At 43.4% G+C, this 11,990-nt stretch overlaps 1 non-coding gene across 1 annotated transcript; it reads right to left on the reverse strand.

Moving 5' to 3' along the window:
- Positions 1-11,242: 11,242 nt before the first annotated feature.
- On the reverse strand, positions 11,243-11,314 carry Trnap-agg. The gene has a single exon. It is a non-coding gene; the product is annotated as a tRNA-Pro (tRNA).
- Between the last annotated feature and the right edge of the window lie 676 nt (positions 11,315-11,990).

The following is an 11,990-nucleotide window of genomic DNA, read 5'->3' on the forward strand; positions in this document are numbered from 1 at the left end:
TATGAGTTCAGCTTAAGTAACTATAAAAGAAGCATCCGATAGACAGAAAAAAATGTTCACCTATTTTTAACAATTTATTTGTCGCTACTTTATCGTTATTAATACAGTCCACATAAATTTGTTATTTATATATTTATTTATATATGGATAGGGATCGGCTTCTTCCCTTTCTTTGCATTTTCAATATATGTGCGGCAAATTTTTTGAATTCTTGGCATTTTATTTTAAGTATGTTCTCGGAGTATTTCGAGCTTTAAAATGTAAAATTCATTGTAGGTCGTACATGTATTCACCCACACCCACACACACACACACGAATACGTAAACACAATTCGGCTGTAGTTTTTGCTGGTCGAGCCTGTTAACTCTTTTGGCAACAAAACAAGCTGGCGGCTTTTGGTTCCTTTGACAGTTCAATGACTGCTCCACAATGTTGCATTTGAAATGAATTCTGTTGCGGAGCGAATCGCGACGACACTGCCCGCCCAGTCGTTGTTGTTGATCAGCTGTCACGCCCATTTGTAAGGCCGAAAACTTTAAGCGTAAACGTATATAAGGACTGTTAAATTTACGCTTACGCAAGTGGGGCAAATGCGATTGTTAAGGGCCCATTTGCTCACAATCCTACAGCATATTCGAGTCATTTAAATATTCACACAAGGGAAGGGGGCTATGCTAGTAATGCCTTGAAGCGTGTATTTGTCTTAACTTTGCAACTTCAGGCTTCATCAGCTCTCAAGTGATTGCCAACTGTAGTGAGCCATCAGCAAATTCCATAAAGTTTCCTTTGCGCCGTCGCATAATTGGTTTTAATTACGCCTGCGAAATGAACCGCAAGTTGTGGGTAAATCAAAAGCACCTTGCAGCCTTATTATTCCTTCGGGCGATGGGCCGATGGGGCGACGGGCTGCGACGGCACTGTCTCCAAAGGGAGTTGTACACTCTGGTTAGTTTCAACCGCAGACAATTACAAATTGAAATTAATTTTGCGGTTTTGTTTTTCATACCCCTGTGCAAAGAAGGGGTATATAACTTTTGTGAAACGGATAGAACCGGTTTGTTGTACCCTGTTCGCTGGCAAAATGCCCAAAAAGGCATAATTGTTTTGCGAGTATGTAGGTAAAACGCTGAGGGGAAGTTTTCCTTTATAAATTTATTAATTCTTGATAAGCAGCAATAGTCGAGGCAAATGAGAATCAAATACTCAAGATTGTCTGTCCTGAGTATCCAATCAAGCTCTAAGTTTAAGGCCTCATAGACAGACGTCGTCAAGTACTTTTCCCTTTTACTGGGTATCCAGTCGTGCACTGCCTCGTCTATTGCATAATCGCATGCAAGCACATACACATACATATCCAAATATTTATTCAGAAATAAATACGTTCCATGTGCATAACACAAAGCCAAAGAGTAAACAATAAACAAAATGTTAAAACAGAAAGAGTTAACCGCCAATCGAGCCACCCCAAGGGATTTCATAATTTCATTTATTATGAAAAAAAAAGAACGCTATGTATGTTATCGATATTGGCAGTTTTTGTTTTTGGACAAAAAATGTTAATAGACCATTAAACGTTAACAACATAGACGATTGCAGAGCCAATGAAGCGATTTATACCACAGCAAAACGTAAACAATTCCGCAAACCCCAAGTGCGAATGCTCCAGTTGAGTTTGAGTTTGAGCTTGACTGGCATATACCCTAGGAAAAAGAGTCGTACTGACTGGCTTGTCTCGACTAGCCTGAATGGGCATTGCTATTTTCCTATGCTTGTAGCTGGAGTCTAGAACGGCTTTTGATTTAATTCATTTCTGATGTTGTTGCATGAACAAAGCATTCATATGTAATACCCTTTTCTAGCGTTTGAATGAGTATACACCATATAGTATGAATGGCATTGTGAGGGTACTATGAGTAAATAAAAAAAATTGGCAAAAACTTCTAGCCGGCAAACTGTGAATATGGAACACGTCTAGACGAACTGAAGTTTGGTTTTAGTTTTTTGGCCAGGCTCACGCGGCAATGGGCGCGTGAGTGGACCGGCTCACGCACGCTCAACTGCACGGAGCGGAACACTTGTGCCAAGCACAACAGCAACAGGAGGCACAACAAGAACAACAGTGTTATAAAACAATACAAAATGCTTACAAAATGCTGTCAGCTTCCACATCCGAGCGCTGCCCCCAATCGCTGTTGGGTGGTCGTAAATTATTATGATTATTGGCAAAGGAGTGAATGTGCAACAAGAATGCTGCAAGCAGGGCAGCAGGGCAGCAGGGCGGGGCATGCAGCAGGCAGCAGGCAGCGACCAATCGGTAACTTGTTAGTGGGCACAAGAGCTATTCTGCCTTTTAGAGGCAGAGACGAAATCAGGCAGCTGTTGTTGTTGCTGTTGTTGCTGTGCTGGGAGAGACACCAAAGGTAGGAGACGAAAGGCAATGGCTGTGGCTCTGTGCCCGTAAATAATGCCGCAAAACGTGCAGCACGATCGTGAACTTGGCAGAGCCAACTGACAACTGGCAACTGGCAACTGGTAACTGGGAAAGATCGAAGCCAGGCACCAAGCACATGGCAGTTGGAGGATGCGACCGACTACTACAGCTACAACACTGCCACTAAGGATGGGGGCTGGGGCGATTCACGTAAAATTATAAATGAGTTTTGGGTAGGCGTTGCCCAATATCGAAGCGAATGAAGCAGCCGGCAATACGAGGAGGCGTTGGAGGCATTCATTAGACTCAAAGCGAGAGATGCTGGCGCGGATTGTTGTGTGTGCCACGTCGGCCGATATTGGACGGGGGCTTAAAAGCGCTCCATTGCAAATATTAATTCGTGAGGATGATATCTGGCGAAAACAAAAAAGTTTTACTTAATTTTTTCGTATGCCAGCTTTTCGTTTGTTGCGATTTGAATTGTGAACGCTGGGGCCGACTTCATTAGCGCCTGGCAAATTTAACACCTCGCAACGACGACGACGACGACGACGTCGATGACGACGTGATGGGGCTATTGGATTACAGACGCGCTCGTTGTGGACGTTCAAATGTTGATGTCCACTGGTATGTGGACATGCTGGACGCGAACAGCGTCTCAGTTGCAGAGAGTCGTTCCACTGATAATGATCATCAACGCCTTATTTAACGCCATTTAGGCAGCAGGATGCCAAAAACTCTACGTACCACGTACCAGGTACAAGGCACCAGTCGCAGGCTCAGCCTCAGTCTCAGTCTCAGTCTCAGTTTTGGTCTTTGTCTCTGTCTCAGTTCTAGCCCCAATCCCAAGTTTGCTGCGGTGACCGCTGGCGTTTTGTGTAAGCGATGCCAAAGCAGAAAGAGAGAGAGAGAGAGAGTGAGGGGGGGATCTCTGGCAGGGTAGCTGGCTGCCAGACAATGAAATGTAATGGCAATACGTGCATTTATTTATAACGGATTTTATTTAGCCAGAGCCGCAATGCAACTGCAATATGGCAACATGCAGCTAAGTCTTCACCTCGACTCGCAGAGTCCAAGTCCAGTTCCGAATACTTGGGCCCTCGAATGCGTTTGCTCACATGGATCGTTCTCTCTCTCCCCCTCCTCTCTCTCTCTCTGGCTCTCGCTCTGTTACTCTTTGTGTTCCCCTCGTTACTTGTTAGCATTTTGTGGGCGTCTGGCTGCTACACCGGCACAGCTCGTTCTTTATTATTTAAGCATTTGTGCCCATCTCGGTCTTTGGTAACGTCTGCCTCAAACTGGCTTTAAATTTATTTCGTACTAAACGGCCAGAAACGTGATGAACGCATTTTGCGCGCCTCTCCAGCGCTTGTGCATCTTATTATACCCTGTATCCATTGCGAATCGGCCAAAGCTATTTAACAATAAATTCGAAGCATTTCTTAATTAGATCTCGCATGATCTGCATCCACATTGAAGTTGACGTGAGTAGATATTGCAAGCTCATTGGGCACGGCCAAGATTTCGGCCGCATACCTGGGATATAGGGTATGTGCTAGTTGAGCATCCGCATGTATTCATTTGATACTCTTTCCTTTGTGTTTTCCTTTTGTTCGCCGGCGGCCAAAGAGGAAATACTTTATGGGCATTGATAATTTGGGCTATAATGTGCAGTGAAATTGTCTCGCTTAGCGTTTGCTAATTTATATGACCGGCTTGTGCAACAAGAGCGCTTGCAATTGCCACAGCCATTGCCAGGCAGTGGGAAAGCAATGCAGCTGATATTGGGTGCCTGGGCCGTTGAACAACCGATGCTAACTGTTTGGCAATGGGTCAACTTGGCTAGCTGAGCAGCTAACCAACCAGTCAACCAGTTAAGCAGGCTGGCTGCCCGAACATTTTGTCATTGTCATTGGCGCGCAACGCGTCGTATGCGCAATTGCCATACAATTGCCATACAATTACCATAATTTTGTTGCCGCCTTAAACACCTCGACGACACAGACAAAGAGAGCGAGACGGAGGCAGCGAGCGACAGAATGCGAGAGGAAGCGTCAAAGACTGCGATTGGGCCAATCTCGACTTCTCTCAGCTTTATGTTTAATGATCGCTCCTGGCGATGACTTTGACACTGCCGCATAGGCTCGAGAATGACGCCACAACTTGGCTGCCGTTTGTGCTGCATTTTCTGACATTTTCAATTGCAGCTTGACTGCTGCTGCTGCTGCTGCTGCTGTTGCTGCTGGCGGCGTTCAAGTCGTGTGTATTAGAAAAGCAAAAAGTAAAAAACATTGACAAACTACCATTAACTTGACTTTTGCACAAGCAGATTTTATGATTCATACGAGCAACTAGCAAGCTGAGAGGCGCCTTTTATATTTCAAGTATAAATAAATGCAGACTGAAATCTAGAGATGCGACCTGAAGCTGTAGTCAGACCACTTCACATCAGCCACTTTTCGACAATTTTAACTAAGATATATGAAAATTCTTTATACATACAGAGAGAGAGAGAGAGAGAGAGAGCGGATTGATTGGAAACCAGCTATAACAGGGTAAATGCTTTAGGTAATATGCTTTATAAATATAGCTAGACAGCTGCTAGAGTCTGCATGAGACTTCGAAAATATGAAGAGTATTTTTTCATTCATGAACTTAGGCTTTGGTTACTTTAGGAATTCTGAAGAACATTTTCGATGGGTTTTTTCTAGCTATACAAATGTAAGATGCACTGCTTTATTTAACAATTCATTTAACAGTTGCTAATTGCTTTTTGTTGAGTTTGGCTTGACATTATACTATTGATAGACCTAGGCCAGAGCAATGCTTGGTAATTGTAGAAGTTTATTAAAATTACTGTTCTGCTCGTTTTACAATAACAAAGCCCATTTTTGGCGGAATGTTTATATAAATAGGCGCAGTGGTTTCACTTGGTGTAGGGAAAGTCTGTAAGGCTTGGTCGAGACACCATAAACTCCAGCAAGCTATAATAATTCATGATTGCGGCGGCTAAATGGCTGAAATTATATTTAAACATTATTGTCATTAAATATTCTATTCAATAAAAAGTCTTTCATAGTATTAAGTATTGCATTATTTCGCTTTTTTTATGATTTAATCTAGTTTAGCTCTAAAAAAAAACACAATATAAGCTAAATAAATTCTTGCTTAATGCAGATCTTGGAAATACTTTAAATAACAAAAATACTGAAGATGAAGAAAAACTCTACCTACGCAGTGGCCTACAGATCGAGGCACCTCAAAAGGCATTTCATGTTCCATGCATTCTTTAAAGTCCAATTAAAGTCTAATTAATATTAATTAATATGTTTAATGGAAATGGTATATCAAATGATTCGAGGCAAGTTATTTGACATGACCCAGGCGGAAATCGTGTGGCTTTTGGCAGATTATTTACCAAACTATCCAGACACAAGAGGCGAGACGATTGCACGACTGCAACAACTTCATTGCCACTAGATGCATGCTCCGCGGCTCTTACCATTGTGGAGAGCAGCTGAAATGTGCAGTAAGTTAGTTGGCCAGCCAAAAAGACGACTCACTTTCACCAAGCAGAGCAGCGTCGTCGTGGTCGTCATCTGCGTTGTCGTCTGTGCCACTGACTTGACCACGATAACCCACACGAAGCTGCTGCTGGTGGTGGTGTTGGGGGCTCATTGGTGTTAAGTGTAAAAAGCCATAAACATGTTTTTGCAGATACACATTGCAGCCAGGGATACATTGCACGCATGCCACACTAGGATGTCGATGTCGATGCCAACAGCAACGGGAACAGCAACAGCAACAGCAACAGCCACCGCAACAACAACTGCAACAATGGCTTGCCATAAAGTTTTGAGCATATATGATAGCAGCTTGCAGGTCCAAGAGAGACTCTTGGAACGTTGCCTGTTGTTGCTGTTGCAGTTGCTGTTGCTGTTGCTGTTGCTGTTTATGCCATAAACACTTCATCGACACTTAACCGAGTGCGTCGACGTTCGCATAGCCCCCCTAGCCTCGGCCTGGTCCTTCTTTTGAGGGTGTGATACATCAAACATGGGCTGCAAACAACGTGTTATTGTTATATGCCGCAGTCCAAAGCGGAGGCCGTGCAGCAGTTCGATTGGCTCGGCTGCTACACTTTCCTTGGCCAAGTTGCGGAAGCAACATTTAATTGACTTGGCGTGTTAAGCGCTGCATACCAGCACATAACAGCAATCAACCGACAAACAACTTGTGGGACGTGCGCGGATGACGACGCCGACGACGACACACTTTAAGCACTTAGCGCAGCCAGAAGGCTGTGGCCTGTTGGCTGTTGGATGTTGGCTGTTGGCTGTTGGCTGTTGGCTGTAGGATCGTATGCAGCAGTGACCGCTATGACTGCAAACAGCAACTGGCATTCAAACAATGCCAAGCAGCTTCATAGTTTATTGAGCACAGCTGATTGAGCGTGCAATGCGGCCGGGCAACTCATCAGGCGCTGAGACAGTTGCAGTAAAGCCTCACTGCCCATTAGCGCTGTCACTTGGCGAGGCGGCGCATATCATTTACAAATGCTGCGACATGCACCGAACATCAAAACAGAGCAGCGAAGCGACTGGACACTCCGCGAATGCCACTCACAGCAGCCGCAGTGCCAGTGCCAGTGGCAATGGCAGTGGCAGTTCCCGTGTTGGTGCCCATCAGACGATTACCATCGCACGGAGTAGACACGGACACGGACACGGACACATTGAGGTCAAATTGGTGGCTGTTGATTCGCGTCTCTCTCGCTTGCATCCCTGCTCGCATTTCAATAAAAATTACACTTTGTAAACTTAAGCGGCAGAATCAATTAGCACAACGCCTGGCCACGCAGCGAGCTGCCAAGCTGGTTCCAGCAAGGCCCCTACCCCCACCTCCTTCATATATAAATACATGGATCATCATCAGTGCAATGCCGCCTTGGCAGGCAAAAAACGTTAATAGTTGCCACAAAGCAGTCAACTTACTTTCAACTGAATCTGAATGTAATCGTCAGAAGACACGACATGTTCGTTAAGTAATTCTATATATACTCTCTACGTGAGTCATTAGTCATCGATATAGTACTCTAAAGCAAATCTGAGCATAGTGGACATCAACTAAGGCCACAGTACGATGCATTGAAACGCCTAAGTAAAGCTCACAAGTATTTTACGCAATGGAAGTTATCGCGGAGTCATCTCATATGTCAACGAGTCTTGCCAAATATGCCAAATATGGTGCTGTTAAGCTTAACAAGAACTTGTATATGATATAACAAAAACTAATTACATCAAAAATTAATACTTACGACATAAAGGAAACCTGAGCACATGGCATGTAGCAACTCGAGCACAGTTCCTTGAATGTTGGCAAGCAGCAGCTTATTTCAGCTCGAATTCAATCAAGGCAAGCCCAAGGAGCTCGGTCTAGTGGTTACATAAGCAGCTGCACCAGCATTACAGAGTTAAATCACCACTAGCACTAGTAATAACGCGGTGTCCATCAATGAACCATCAATTGGATTGTATCCTCAGGCTGTTGCAGCCCGTCCACAGAATACACTGATGTGACACGTTGGACAGACAGATCATAAAAAAGTTTCAATTTGAATAAAGCTCTTCAAAATTAATGCAACACTTGAACATAAAATATATATACATTGCAATCAGAACAATTGAATTTATGCAGTCTAAGTGAAGTGAGGTCCAACAGCTATAGAGCTAACTCAAATATGCTAATCATTTGACTTCATAGATAAGCCACGCTCGGATGTTGAAAGCCAGTTGATATAGAAGAGTTTTAATTGAACACTGCGCGACTAGGAGATACTCTGACCCATGTTTAGAGCTGCTACTGCAATCACCTCACGGAACAGACATAAAAGAACGCGGCTGCGCCTGGGCTGCTCTCTGAGCTTCACTATGCGAATGTCAATTAATAAATAACTTTTGTGCATGAAGCACTTTTTAAGAAAGCGGAAATCGCTATTATTTAAAATGTTTTTTTTTTTTTGTTTTATTTTGGGGGAGTAAGAGAAGCATTCAAAATACAAAACATTGAGCATTTATCCAGCACTGGAACCAAAAGTTATAATCTCTAAAAAAACAAATGAAAGGCTAGATTATCAAGGATAATTAGAAAAATAAATATAATAAGCTTGTACTACTAATGCTATATAATCATATATAATCATATATACATACATTAACCTATAAGTCTCTAGCTGTTGTAGCTTACGAGATCAAACAGAGGACAAACGAGTGGACTCAGCTCGTAGGCGGAGCTTATATATCGTACAGTATATGATCAAGAATATATATACCTTATGGGGTCTGCCCCGCCTACTTCTGACTGTTACATAACTTCCAACAAAACCTGAACACTGAACACTGAATTTCCATAATAATTATAATAATAATAAAAATAATAAATACAATAATAATAATAATGATGATAATGATGATAACAACAATCATAATTATTACGCAATTTAGAAAAAAACAAAATAAAAATAATAATCATAGCAGAGAGACTTGGGCTGGAAACAAGAAATTAATCAGTCGAGAGAGCACGCAGCGAGGCTTGTGCTTCAACAAAGGAGCAACATCGCATTTCATTCCACCTGCCTTTATGAAAAGTGCGTTAGCTGGCTTAATTAAAATTTAACGCAATATGCTTGACTCTGGGCGTTTTCCAGTCATCGACTTGGCGAGGGCGAGGGCGAGGGTTGCCAGCTAAGTTTTTGGAGTGCGCACCGGCTGAATACCCCCAGCCAGCATACGGCATCAAAGTATCTGTGATGTGAGTATCGCGACTTGGCCCGACCCGACGCTCTGGAGCTGCTGCACCCGTTGCCACAGATGCCACTGCTGCCACTGCTGCCACTGCTGCCACTGCTGCTGCTACTGCTGTGCTGAGATTCGCGCCCCACTGGCATGTTGTAGTTTATTCTGGTTGAGGGTTTTGTCAAGAAATGAAAGCTTCGATGCTTGAAGGTTTAACGAACTCATGCGCTGGGACAACCCCAGCAACACCAGCGGCAGCAGAAGCTGGAGCTGGAGCTGGAGCTGGAGCTGAAGCTGGAGCAGCACAATTTTCAGCTCCAGGATCAGAAACGTCAACGCTTTCGCCTTTGACGTTTACAAAAATTTTGTTGCGTCGCTGTTGCTGCTGCTGCTGCTGCAGCTGCTGTTGCAAGTGTAATTTTTACTTTCACCCCAGCAAAAGCTGCTGCCGTTTGTGTTGTTGCTGTTGTTGTCCCATGTGAGCGCGCTGCAACACTTGTCCTGATGATGACATTCATGCCCAAGAGCTACTCTTAATGGAACACAGAAGCAGCCAGATAGACAAGCAGCCAGCAAAAAAGGAAAAAAATAAAGAAACGAGAAACGAGAAACGAGTAGCGAATGGTTAAGCAGAGGGTGGCTGTTCAAGCAAAGCTGGTAAATACACAGAGTTGGGCAAATTCAAATGCATTCAGCTCGCTATGGCTGAGGGCGGTTCGGCGTGATTTGTTCAGGCAACATGCTGCAACTGAATTGTATCGAATGATCATTCGATTGCGCCTGGTGCAAAAAAAAGGAAAGAACACAACCTTGGCAAATCAAAAGCAGGCAAAGCCAATGGCCAACAGGCAGCAGCCAACAGCCTACAGCTGTGCCGCGGCAAAAGCTCAGTGCATTGCTCCCGCATGCCACACGTTGGGGCGCCAACCATTGCTGCTTCTGCTTAAGAAATTATGCACAAAGTAAAGGCGCATAAGTGCACAAAATAAAGAAGATGGCAATGATGATGATGTTGACGATGTTGCAGGTGACCCATGCCCGAATCGCAGCTCTCCCCAACTCCTGGAGACAGCCTTCAAAGTTGTCAAGGAAGCTGCAGCATCAACGACTGCCTGCTGCGTTGTTGCCATTGTTGTTGTTGTTATTGTTGTTGTTGTTGTTGTTGTTGTTGTTGTTGTCGCTGCTGCCACTGCCGCAAGGATGCTTAAACAATAGAAAGCACACACAATTATAAATGCGCCTATGCGCAAGAGTGTGCGTGAGTGTGTGTGTGTGGGTGTGTGGATGTAGTTTGCTTTTTAAATAATTACGAAACATGGCCGCGCCTCCCTCGTCAAGCACCAGGTTACGTATACGTGCGCAGCCCGTGCCATTCAAATTTGTTCCACGTGTCAAACGGTCAAATGCCAGAGGAGTCATAACATATTGCGCAACACTCGCTTTCGCCCTCGCCCTCGCATCATGTGGAAAGTACTTTGAACCTGAACGCATAATCCAATATGAACTTCTCTCAATGCTAAGCTGAAGAGAGTTTGCATTTGATTGACAAATGTCTAAAGAATACGCATACAATTTCTGGATATATATATATATATATATATAAACACATATAAATATATATATGATAATACATATATGATATGTGCATATATCTTACTCAACATCCTACTAAATATAAATATAGTCTTGCAATATGACTTATATCTATTTCTCTAAAAACTATTATAAAAACTTCTTTTCAGTCATTTAATTAATTTGCCTATACGAATAGATAATCTGATCAAGAAAGCATGGCCAAAAAAGCAATTTCTGATAGACTTCGTTCACAGACGAGCAAAAGCTGGTTTAGTTTGGCTTTATTAAAAGCATTTCTTTCATTTGGCTGCTCAGCTTTGAGCTTTAAAGCTTAATATTTATTTCTGCTTAGCAAAGGTTATATTTTATGGCCAAAATTAATTGAACAATTCTGCTACAAGCAAATTAAATCAAAAAGAAAAAAAAAGAGGACTGAAGCTTGGGCTCGTCCGGGATTTGAACCCGGGACCTCCCGCACCCTAAGCGGAAATCATACCCCTAGACCAACGAGCCGGTTGTACGAGCAGCGTCCAGCTGCCGTTAAGAGCCGCCAAGCGGCGCCACAGTTTCAGCGAGTCTAAAAATAGACTCGCCAAGCAACAAAACCAGCCAACGACAGCAATGACAACGGCAACGACAGCAACAATAAGATTAACAACCAAGTGAAAGTTGCTGATGGGACAAATTTATGTTTATTTTAGCATTTCGCATTTCGCATTTTGGTAGACTGTCAGAGTCAGGTCTGCTAATTGTGATCCCTCTTAGCTGTTTATTCATACACTAACTGTGCACGTCGACAAGCTTCTGCCATTGGGCTCTAACTCCTGAACAGTATAGTATTCGATCTGGAATAAAAGGTATATAGATGCGTCTTCACTTCCCGCTGACACCACTCAAGCTGCGACAGCAGTGGACGTTGTCGGAGCAGCTCCAGGATGACAAGTCAGCCACTGCAGCCATGTTGTGTTCGCCTGCGATTCGACAACATACAGCTGAGCGGCACATGCAGTTGCCACTTACTCAAATGTCGAATTCATACAAATATACAATAAAGTCGATAAACAGCTGCAATCGAATTTTATGCAGAACTCCAACAAGAGCCCAACCAAAACCCCGAATCAATAAAAAAAGAAATAATGCCAAGGAGCAAGCCCAAAGCCTACTTACGAAAAGTGAAAGCATCCCATAT

Source organism: Drosophila hydei, unplaced genomic scaffold, assembly GCF_003285905.1.
Source record: "Drosophila hydei strain 15085-1641.00,03,60 unplaced genomic scaffold, DhydRS2 tig00000343-arrow-arrow-pilon, whole genome shotgun sequence".
In the NCBI taxonomy this organism is placed as follows: Eukaryota; Metazoa; Arthropoda; class Insecta; order Diptera; family Drosophilidae; genus Drosophila; species Drosophila hydei.